The sequence below is a fragment of the Miniopterus natalensis genome, chromosome 4 (genome assembly GCF_054644295.1).
Source record: "Miniopterus natalensis isolate mMinNat1 chromosome 4, mMinNat1.hap1, whole genome shotgun sequence".
In the NCBI taxonomy this organism is placed as follows: domain Eukaryota; kingdom Metazoa; phylum Chordata; class Mammalia; order Chiroptera; family Miniopteridae; genus Miniopterus; species Miniopterus natalensis.
This window is the reverse complement of record NC_142084.1, coordinates 52,000,040-52,012,493: the sequence shown is the minus strand read 5'-3', so window position 1 is coordinate 52,012,493 and position 12,454 is coordinate 52,000,040.

The following is a 12,454-nucleotide window of genomic DNA, read 5'->3' as shown; positions in this document are numbered from 1 at the left end:
TCCTTATTGTTGTTATTGTTGTTGCAATGTAAATGGAATTATTCCCATAATTTCTTTTTCTGATAGTTCATTATTGGCATATGAAAATGTCACCAATTTCTGAATATTAACTTTGTTTCCTGTTACTTATTAGATCTAGTTTATTTATTAGATCTAGTAGTTTTTTTGGTGGAGTCTTCAGGGTTTTCTGGGTACAATATCATGTTATCTGTGAATAATGACAGTTTTACTTCCTCCTTTTCAATTTGGATGCCTTTTATTTCTTCTTGCTGTCTGATGGCTGTGGCCAGGACTTCCAGTGCTATGTAGAAAAATAGCGGTGAGAGTGAACACCCCTGTCCTGTTCCTGATCTTAAGGGAAATGTTTTTAGTTTTTGCTCATTGAGTATGATGCTGGCTGCAGGTTTGTCATATATGGCCTTTATTATGTTGAGGTGTGATCGCTCTGTTCCCACTTTGCTGAGAGTTTTTATCATTAATGTGTGCTGGATTTTGTCGAATGCCTTTTCTGTATCTATTGATATGATCATGGATTTTTGTCTTTCGATTTGTTTATGTGATGTGTTACGTTTGTTTGTTGTGACTATTGTACCAACCTTGCATTTCTGAATAAATCCAACTTGATCATACTGTATGATCTTTTTAATGTATTGCTGGATCTGGTTTGCTAATAACTAGGCTGGATTTAAAATATGTAGGATATATGAAATAAAAAATACTATATAGAAAATGCTAAGCACTTGTTCTTGCATCAGAGAGCTTTTGGGCTCCTCTTGATACTTTATCCCATTAACTTTGGATACCTTTCTTCTCATTTGTCTATTTAAACACACCCAAGCCTTTAAGCCTTTTTGCAAGCTGAGAGTTTTCCAGTCTTTCACAAATGCCTTACTTCCTGTAAACACTAGTAAACTTGCCATATGGGTCAGATTCTGGATATTATAAATTTGTCCTGTAATAAAATAAAAGTTAAATTTGAAGTCATTAACAAATCATTATTGTAAATAATTAATTTCTTTATTAAAGGTTTTCCTGAAATTACAGCAATTCAAAATATGAACCTTAGTTCTTGATAAAGAGGAGATGTATGTAAAAAGTATGTAAAAAGGAAATGTATGTAAAAAATGTATGTAAAATGTATGTAAAAAGGAAAAAACCAAGTTTTTCACCTATTGTGTCACTTTTACTTTTATGCAGAACACTTCACCTCTAGTTACCAAATATGTGGATGTTTCCTCCTTCATCAAGCAATTCTCTCTCTCTCTGAATTACTGGTTACTGTTATTACAATCAATGCTGACTTTAAAATCTCACTTGGACATCTAGTGAGAGTGGGTAAAACAACGGGCAGCAAATTAACCTGCAGATCAAGCAGATGGGGGGCTGACAAGACTGTGGCCACTCACATTTCCAACAGACAGTGGCTGCTGGAAGGGGAAAAAGAGGCCCCCACAGACAAGGACTCTGCCCCCGGTCAACAAAGTACAGAGGCCACCAAGAGCTCTCAGTCGAACACATGGGAGGGGCAAGAACACAAAGCATCCAAAGGGAAGGAGAAAGAAAGCTGGACACCAAATAGGTTCCTTACAATTGAACTCAATTCTGACACTATCTACCTGGCCTCAGTTCTACAAGCCTGTTCCCACAGCACTTCAGATGCCAGTCAAAAGTAGGGTCTACCCACAGCATCTTTCCAATTTGACTCCAAATCAGAGGTTCTCATAACCCAATCCTCAGGTTAGATTAATTTGCTAGAGTGGCTCACAAAACTCTGAGAAACACTTACTTACATTTATCCATCTGTTAAAAGATATGATAAGGGATACAGATGAACAATCAGATGAAGAGGTACCTAAGTTCAAGGTATGTAGGAAGACCAGTGGAGCTTCCAGGGCCTCTCTCCCCCCACCTCCACCTGCTCACCAACCTGGAACCTCTCTGAAATCCATGGTGTTGGGATTTTTCTGGAGGCTTCATCAGATAGGCATGATCCATCACTAATTCCATTTTTAGCCCTTCTGCCTTCTCGAGAGAATGGGAGAGGGTGTTAAAAGTTCCAAGCTTCTAATCATGGCTTGTTCTTTCCAGTAGCCACCCTTTATCTAGGAGCCATCTAGGAGCCCAACCAAAGTTTCCTCATTAGAAAAAAAAGACACTCCTAGCACCCAGGAAATTACAAAGGTTTCAGGAGCTCTGTGTCAAGAACTAGGGACAGAGACCAAGATTTATGTTCTGTTGTCTTACAGTATGTTATTGAAGTCTTAACAGTTGGGAATTATAAGGCAGCCTGTGTCGAAGAAAGAGCAAGAACTTCTGAGTGTAAGTCTTTGGTTGATATTCTGGCTTTCAATTGCCAGTGTCAGTTCCCAGGGCAAGCAATGCCAAGATCTCTCTCTCACAATGGCATATTGATAAAATCACTTGAGAAGCAGCAGGAGCAGGATGGAATCTGTAACTCTCCTCTACCTCTAAATCAGGGGTGGGGAACATCTGGCCCTTGGACCTAAATCATTTGGTCTGGCCCTGCCAAGGCCTCACCAAAGAGAAGCAGGCCCAGCCATAACATTAGGGGTGAGTTAATTAAACGTTTGGCCAAATATAGCAGGCTAATTTTTAAGTCAATAATTTTGTTTGGCCCTGGAATGATGTTATAAATATCCAAATGGCCCTTGGCAGAAAAAAGGTTCCCCACCCCTGCTCTAAATGCAGTAAACAAAGCTCCACATGGAAGGTGGCTTCCCTCCTCATGAGGGCCAAGAGACAACCTTATCACAAGAGTTATAAAATCCAGGGTCGAAAAATCTATATAAACAAATTTATATATTATTTACTAATTTATTACCTAAGTCCAAACTTTGCTTAGATTCCTTTCTCATGAGCAATAACTTTCTTTGTCCGGCCTAATTTTCACAAATTTGTTGTTTGTCTGAAAAGTGTAAAATGATGCCTAAATTGATCATTTTTTGAGCCTCATTTTATGATTTGAGAATTATATTGTGATTCTCCAATGTGCATGTATCAATAAAGGTTTTTTTCTCCTGTTAATCTAGTCTGTGTCACTTTTATTATTTTATTATTGATAGAGCCATAAGAACTAATGAAGGTTAGAGGGGAGTATTCTCCCCCTCCTGACACCAGCAGACATAGTAGTTTCAGTTCTCAGAGGACCAAATGCACAGATATATGGAACAACCTCAGCATAGTGTCTGGCATGTAGTAGGCATTACAAGAATGCAGTTTTTTCTCTTTCTTTCTATTGAATTTTCTCCTTCCATTTGTGAAAATCATTTCACACATATTGTTCATTTATTCAGAAGTGATCAATTTAATCTTAGACTCATGGGAATTCAAAATGCACAGAAGATAGCTAACTGTACCAGAACAACTTTCACTGAGAAGGTGCTCAGCAAGATGTTGACTGACTGACTTGTCTGTGTGTAAAGATTAGGTATAAATATAAAATCCACAGTACTGAGGTTTCATAATTTTAAAACAAAGTTCATTGACTTTCTTCATGGGGTATTCAGGTCCATTCCTTCCCATTTTTCTAAATACTATAAAACTCTTACTTTTCTGCTAGAAACCTAAGCATTTATGTTTATCTTTGACTTTGTTGAACAAAAGGTGATGGAAAGGTATTAAGAGTTGAAATAAAGAGTCTTGTAGAACCACTGAAGAGGAAGAATGCCTTCAGTCTGAAGGTACATAGAGAGCATGCTAGAGAGGAAGTGCCATCTGAAATGTGTTTGAAAGACTGAGTGCCCTGTGGTGTTATTCATAAAGTATATGGTTCCTGAAAATTTTCATAATATACTTCCCACACAGGGAACTATAGTTCCTTTTCTTACCAAAAAAAAATAAAATAGTCAGTGGTTTGAGGGTAGGGAGATTCACTGTAAGCACAGAGAACTTAAAAGATTCTGTATCTTAGTCTTATGCTCTGGATTTGTTACAAGATGTTTGGGTAGGATATGATGAGAAACAAAATCTAAAAATTACACGGTCTGTTGTAAAAGTGTGAAGTCTTTTGGTTCTCTGCTTATAAGTCCTGGCATTATGCAGGTTCTGTTGATATTTAAAGAGATTATATCTGGGTAAGCATCAGAGATTGCTTCTTTCTTCCTCTTTAAAAAACAGGCTTGTCTATTTGAATATTTTGTAAATTTTCCTGACTCAAAAGCTCCTTTAATAGTATGTTTGTGTCGCACTATTACTTTAATAGTAATAAGATGGACCATATGAAATTTCTGATATTCCACCATTCTGACTTACAAAAGCAGTAAGGGTTTTTTATTTGCCAGAGGAAGGCTGTAGGAGACCAGGATCCTACCCCGACATGAAGGATGTGGGGCATTTTCAGTTAGGATGGAGCCTCGGGGCGCTTGAGATTGTAAATTACAACCAGGAAAGAATACAGTACTCAGTTCTCCCTCTCCTCCCTGCCTGTGGGCTTGGCTGCTCAGTCTGTAGCCACCAGCCAGGAAGTGAGAGGCACAACAACACTCTCTTTCCTCTGGGCTCTCTAGGCCCCTTCCCTGTCCACCTTGCACTTATCTCAAAGGTAACAGTCAGTCCTAAATATTTCCAGTTTTTTTCTCTCCTGGTAGAGAACAGATGAGAAAACTTTAAGAGGAAAGAGGAGATAGAAACACAGCTAAACAGAGAGGCAGATGATTTAGATTCAGAAATGACTGGGCCTGTGATGCACAGCATTATCCTACCTACCTCACTGGCATGTATAGAGAGATAAAGGAAATTAAATAAGACAATGCATATAAAATACCTGGTACAGTGTCTGGCATATAATATGGGCTAATTAAGGGCAACTGTTACTATTATTGACAAGTGGGTTTAGAGTCAGAAGACTTAAAGCTAGAAGATTGTGGTGAGAAATTTTAAAAGCAATGCATACATCTATTAGCCTAAAATGAAAAAAAAAAAAAAATAGTGACACGAACAAATGTTGGCAAGGATGCAAATTATTCATACATTGTTGGTAGAAATATAAAATAGTACAGCCATTCTGGAAAAGTTTGGCAGTTTCTTACAAAATTAAACACAAATACCATTTAATCCAGCAATTAATTGTATAATTGGGCATTTATTCCAGAGAAATAAAAACTTAAATTTGCACAAAAACCTGTACAGGAGTGTTTATAGCAGCTTTATTGTTAATTTCCAACCACTGGAAGCAACCCTGATATCCTTCAATGAGCAAATGGTTAAACAAACTGTGGTACATCCACACAATGGAATATTACTCAGCAATAAAAAAGAAAAACTACCAATATATGCAGCAACCTGGATGCATCTCAAGGGGATTATGCTGATTTTTTAAAAGTCAATTTCAAAAGGTATAATATATGATATGATATGATTCTATTTATATATAACATTTGAAATGACAAAAATATAGAATATTAGAAAAGATTGCCAAAAGTTGCCAGGCTGCCAGAGGTTAGGGACTGAGTGAGGGTGTGATGGAGGCAGTGGGCTGAGGAGGAAGGTAGGCATGGCTATAGAAAGCCAGAAGGAGGGATCCTTGTGGTACTGGAACTGTTCTGTATCTTGACTCTGATGGTGGATGCACAAGCCTACACAGGTGATAAAACTTCATAGAACTAAATACACACACAGGCATGCACACACACGTGTGAAACTGGTGAAATATGAATCTTGAAAGCAGCAAGAGAAAAGCAGTTAGTTACCTACAAGGGAGCACCCATACGACCGTCAGCTGATTTCTCAACAGAAACCTTGAAGGCCAGAAGAGAGTGGCAAGAAATATTCAAAGTGATGAAAAATAAGAGCCTACAACCAAGATTACTTTACCCAGCAAAGCTATTTAGAACTGAAGGTCAGATAAAGAGCTTCTCAGACAAGAAAAAGCTAAAGGAGTTCATCACCACCAGAATAGCACTACAGGAAATGTTGAAGGGGTTTCTTTAAGAAGAAGCTAAGGAACAAAAGAACTTGACAAGCAAAATAGACCCAGAGATATTGACGCCTGCAACAGACTATCATATTTTAGAGGGGAGAGGGAAGGGGAGTGAAGGGTGTGAAGAGATTAACCAAAGAAGTTATATGCATATATGCATAACCCAGGGATACAGACAATAACGGGGTGAAGGTCAGGGGAGGGTGTGGAAGTGAGGTGGAGGGGGTCAATTGGGGGAAAAATGGGACACCTGTAACACTTTCAACAATAAAGATAAATTTAAAAAGTAAATAATTAAATAAACAAATATATAAATCTGATTGTGAAGAAAAAGTTGCCAACCTGAGATAAACATTGGATTGACAAATTGGTTTTCAAGTGGCAAAATGTAAGTATTGGCAAGATGCTGACCAGAATATAACTGGTCATAAATTTAATAATAATTTCTATTGCAAAAATTAATGGGGGTTGTACATGTTTGAGGGGTTACCACTTCAGATACTCTCCTGACTGAAGGAAACAAGCTTTTCTTAGATTAACTTACTATTTTTCAGATGCACTAGATTCAAATCTTTGAATAATCCATTTCTGTGTTGCTAAGGCAAACCACTGAATTAACATTACTTTGAAGATTGAAGTAAAATGTTATTTAAAAAAAATCTATATCAATCTTTTCTATTTCATGTGTTTACTTTGTCTTACAGGATCACTTCTCATTTCTTTCCCTAGTATATTAACCAATAAATGAAGAGCACTTCTTAGCCCAAAAGTTTAGAAGAGAGTAGAATAGTTATTTAGCTATTTTCTTTGTAAATATATGCTTAGTTGGAAACCAAGGGAGAAAAAAAACACACTATTAAACATTCTCTGCTACTAAACACCCCAGACCATGGCACTAGCAAAAATAATTCTATTTCTCCTGCAGACAAACCTCTATCCAGTGTGTGATGTTGGGAGAAACCCCAAAAGTCTAAATTCAGGGTCAATTTAGAAGAACTGACATGTAGCCTTCTTAAAATTTATAAGAGCTTTAATAGGAGAAACATATACACAGGCAAAGCAGCTGCTTCCAGTGGTGGTGGGCCAGGTAGAATCCACAACCCTCCCAGGACAGAGTTCCTTTTTTTAAAATTTATCTTTATTGGTGAAAGTATTACAGATGTTCCCATTTTCTTCCCATTGACCTCCTCTACCCTGCACCCTACCCCAGGTCTTCACCACACTATTGTCTGTGTCCATGATATGTATATAAATTCTTTGGTTAATCTCTTCCCAGAGTTCCTATTTAAAGGGGATTAATAGCAGGGATTAATAGCAAACCCAAATGGTGGGTAGTTGTGTAGATTTCTTGAGAGAACAATGTATCACTATTAAAAGAAAAGGAAAAAGATAACAACAGACATATGAAGTTTATATATTCATTAACTTCCTGGGAATATGACATTTGCTTTGGGAAGGCATCTGGTTTTCTAGGTATTCACACAAGCATGAGGTTACAGAGAGTTAAATAGTCACAAAGAGTTCAACAGTTACAGGGAATTCAATATCTCCTCAAAACCTTTGTTGTTGGAGCTATATTTTATCTCTAAAGTTAGTTTCCCTGCACTCCACCCCAGATGTAATGTTAGTCCTTCTATTTTGTGCAATAATCTTTTGCAAAAATTTTTGGACCCTTTGTACAGTAATGGTTTGGAGTCTGAGGGCACAGCAATAGTATACTCCACAGATGCCTAGTTTAGTCAACAAACAGAAAACAGTGGAGTTCCTTTCAAGGTAGTGATGAAGACTGAAACCAAGTGGACAGAGGATTAATTTTTAACTGCTGAATAGTTGAGATTTGATTAGTCATTTGGGTCAGAGTAAGTATTATGATTATCACGAGTATATATATAATAGTCAGTAAATATATGTGTGAAAGGTCCTCCTAGAGCAGCAATAAGTATATATCTTCCATGGGAGCCTGTCAGTGGCAAAAGAAGGCATTTTTTCACAGACCCAGCAGTCACTCTTAATTTGGAGTGCTGCTGACATGTGAGCCCAGGTGGTGAATAGGTTACCTTGTGTGCTATGGCCAGAAAGACAAAGAAGTTACATGCACAAACAACGGTAAATCATAAGCTTAAGGCAAAATACAGGCTGCTTTGTCATCTATACTAAGAATCATAGGTCAGAGTGTTTCTGTCTTGGTTTGTAATAGCACATCGAGTTCCCAACTGGATCCATCTGATCCATCTTCTGATTCCCTGGAGGGGGTGTAGCACTATGGGCCAGTTCACTGTACACAGTGACCTTCAAGCCTTTTGTCTTTTCCCAGATCTCATTCCACATTTCAGCTTTCCAAAGTGGGCCCTGTTGACTTCTTAGTTGTTCTTTTTCCATTGTCTCATCCACAGAGTAAGGCCTTTGTAAAAAGCCCAACTATCAGTTACCAAAGTGATAGACCTTGGTTTATGTATCAGTACCATCCAGGCTGCTAGAGGCTCAGCCCACTGACTGCTTTGTTGGCTTTCTCTGTCCAGACATATAGTCTTTATATTTGGTTGTCTTGTTACTGTGATCCAACACTGTGGATTGTGCTTGGGATTGGAGACAAGAGCACACTGATGTTTACCATGCAGTTGTGAGGACTGATAATTGACCTTCTTAATATGCAACTCTAACGATGGGTGTGTCCATAGGCCCATTTCAGTGTTTTCAGGCATTTCACTAATATATGTGACTGGACCCAGGATGGCAGGCTGGTCAGCACTAAGTGGACTGTTTGGTACAATATATCATTGGTGCAAATATACATGCTACTTATGTAGGATAGTGAACTGGGCCGCCCCCAGTTGGGGCTTGGCAAATTCCCGACTCATCTAGCAATGGGGTATTGTGTCTTTAGCACCACTGTCAGGGCTTTCCTGGCACTCTTTACATGCTGTAGACTGAAGCACGCTGCCAAGACTTGTTTTTCCATAGGGCTATACCTTTGTTTAGCTGCTTTTCATAATTGGGAACAGAAACCTAGGGCCACCTTCCTCCCATCTTGCTTTTGGCCTGAGCTCTGCCCAAAGCCCTCGGGATAGAACAAACAATTAACTTACAAGGGTTGGTTCCATCCATCACCCCTAATTTTTGTTTGTTTTACTGCCACCTTTGCACTGATAAAGGTAACAGTGTGCTCTCGTCTCCAATCCCAAACTGTTCATTTCTTTAGTAATCTACACAAGGGATGTAAGAGCTGAGCTAGATGGGGAATTAAAGGCCTTCAATATCCAAGCACTTCCAAGAATGTTCGCAGTTGTTTTACTGTTTCTGGCACAGCAGCCGGAATAATTTTTGTCTTACTAGACCAGGCAACTCCCAAGAATTTGACAGAGGATCCCAAGCCTTGAACCTTATTGCAATTTATGGCCTATTCCCGTCTTTCTGGGTGCCCCAGTAGAAACTCTGCTGCCTTCTGTAAAATACTGAGGTCATTACCAGTTAGAATAATGTCATTATTGTAATGACATAATGCCAGCCCCTCTCCACCTTTTCATAGATATATATCTTTTGCTACTAAACCATGGCAGATGGTGGGGCTATGCGGATAGCCTTGTGGTAACATCTGAAATGTCTCCAATGGTCTCCATTCCAGCTGAAGGTGAACTGATCTTGACTTTGCACATCTATAGGAATAATGAAGAAGGCATTAGCCAGGTCTAATACAAAATGATAGATTCTTAAGGATTTGCCTACTTCATTTATTTTTTTAAATCCTCACTTAAGGATATGGTTATTGATGAGAGAGAGAGAGACAGAGAGAGAAACATCGACCAGTTGCCTACTGTACATGCCGGGCTAGGGATAGAACCCAAAACCTAGGTATGTACCCTGACCAGGAATTGAACCCCTAACATTTCTCTGTATGAGATGATGCTCCCACCAAATGAGCCACACCAACCAGGGTTACTTACTTCATTTAGTAATCGGGTGATATTAGAACTGCAGCATGGATTGACAGAATTACTTTATTAAGCTCCTAGTAGTCCACTGTCATGATCCATGATCCATTTGGCTTACGGACTGGCCAGACAAGGCTGTTAAAAAGACTATGGGTGGGACAATTTATGCCCAATCTGTAAGCTCTTTCACTGTATCAGTGATCTCTGCATGCTCCCCAGGTAAGCAATCCTGTCTTACTGACACTATGGGCAAACATCGTGAGAGCCCTTCGGTAGCAGCTGCCTGTGCCAGGTGAGCTTCCCTTCCAGCCAGAGGGCATCTTCCAAAGGGCGATTCCCTGAGGCAAGCACTCTAGCCTCTTCCCAAGAAAACTTCCAGTGCACAGAAGGGGCCAGGCCACAGCAGCCACAGTTGCCTTTACACCTTTCTTTTCTTTATGTACCTTCAGCCTCTTCCATAACTCTACTACTCCAGAAGGCATTTGGGGGGTATCCTCATACTTACACACCATTCCCCAAGCCTATAAGGCCTGTGCCAACTGGCCCAGAGCATGAGTGCTTGGCCATCCTGGGATTTCTCCCAGCTTAGCCCGTGTTTCCCCCCATTTGCTCCTGGCTTGATGAGTTCTTTGGAATCCTACTCACAGAGCCAGATGTTGGGGAGAAGCCCCAAAAGTCTAAATTCAGGATTAATTTAGAAGAACTAGCACACAGCCTTCATTAAATTTATAAGAGCTTTAACAAGAGCAACTTATATACATGGGCAAAGAGCCTGCTCCCAGTGGTGGCGGGCCAGGAAGAATCTGCACCCCTCCTAGGACAGAGTTCCTTTTTAAAGGAGATTAATAACAGGGGTTAATAGCAAAACCAAATGGTGAGTAGTTGTAGGCCTCTTGAGAGAACAATGTATCACTGAGTTAAAAGAAAAGTAAAAAGATAACATCAGGCAGTTTGTACACTCTATGCCTTCATTAACCTCCTTCCTCGGTACGTGACATTTGTCTTTGGGCAGCATTTGGTTTTTGGCACAGTTTGCCAAATGAAGGTTACAGAGAGTTAAACAGTCCCAAAATGTTAAACAGTCACAGAGAGTTCAACATCTCCCAAATGCTTTTGCTGCTAAAGCCACACAGCTTCTCTAAAGTGAGTTCCTACAGTAAGCAATTGCTGGAGTGTCCTGTAAAAACCCTACAGAGTGTCCTGTAGGGAATATGAGAGATCCAGGATGTGATTTTGATGCTTTCCCAGTTCTCTTATGACATAGCACTTTTGTGTTGTTTACCCTGCTGTAAATCTGCATTAAACATTGTAACTTATTTTAGAGTCATAAAATCAGGATTTTAGGGTGCATTAGGATCTTTGAAACTACAATCAAATTTTTTAAAAATATATCTTTATTGATTTCAGAGAGAGGAAGGGAGAGGGAGAGAGAGAGAGAGACAGAAACATCAGTGATGAGAGAGTCATTGATCAGCTGCAGCCCACAACCTGGGCATGTGCCCTGACAGGGAATCGAACCCCAATCTCTTGGATCCTAGGTCAATGCTCAACTGCTGAGCCATGCCTGGTCGGGCTACAATCAATTTTAAGCATCTTCATTTCTTTTGGTGAGGGAGTTGATGTGTATAGAGTTCCATTTTTTTTTTTTTTCCATGACACACAATTAGTGGTAGAGCCAAGACTAGAAATAAAGTTTCTGACCTTTAATTACGTTAGTAAATTAGACATATATCAATCATTTTAGAGGGTCAAATAATGAGGAATGTTGGCTCTAGGTTCTTAGCAGTGGTGTACTAAGGACAGGGTGATGGAGCTTCTGTCCATGGCTCAATGGTCCTCAAAAGAACTTAGAGCAATAACGTTTTCCAGGAAGAATACTGTATCACTGACATTGTTTAAAATTGTGGGCATATGATTGTTTTTAAGTTATCTAGAGACAAGCACCCCAATGTAGATGACTCCCAGTGTCCTATAATTGGGGTGCCACAGGTGAGCACTAAGTTAGTCATGTCTATTTAAGTTCCAATACAATATGGCAGCCTGTACCTGCTGCTAATTACTAGAATGAGATTTAGGCCAGAAGGACTGTGAAGATGAGGCGGAAATGGGCTTTGAGCATTTACCTTCCTCTGTTCTATAATGATTTTCTTTCCCCAGGGATATTTGTGTTTAGTTTTTGGCTCAGGGCTTGTAAGAATATCCAAATTTGAGACTGAGAGAATAAACATTGGTTTTTTTTTAAAAGCTCATTACCTTACATGTCTTAACAGTATGCATCCTGGGAGTAGAACAGTTAAATATCTTTAAAAACAACAACAACTTGGCTCCTATTGATTTATTTAATGTTTGTTATTTGGGATGCAAAAACAGAACTGGTCAAGTCAAATGATTCAGTTTGGCAGGATGCTCATTACTCTAGCAAACAAACTGCCCCCAGCATAGGTCCCCCCTGAAGTTTACAAAGGTTCAACTTCTGAACCAATGGAAATGAGAGCATAGTAAGAGTACACAGAGAAACTGATTGGCAGGTAAGAGTACACAGAGAAAGCTGATTGGCAGGTAAGAGTACACAGAGAAAGCTGATTGG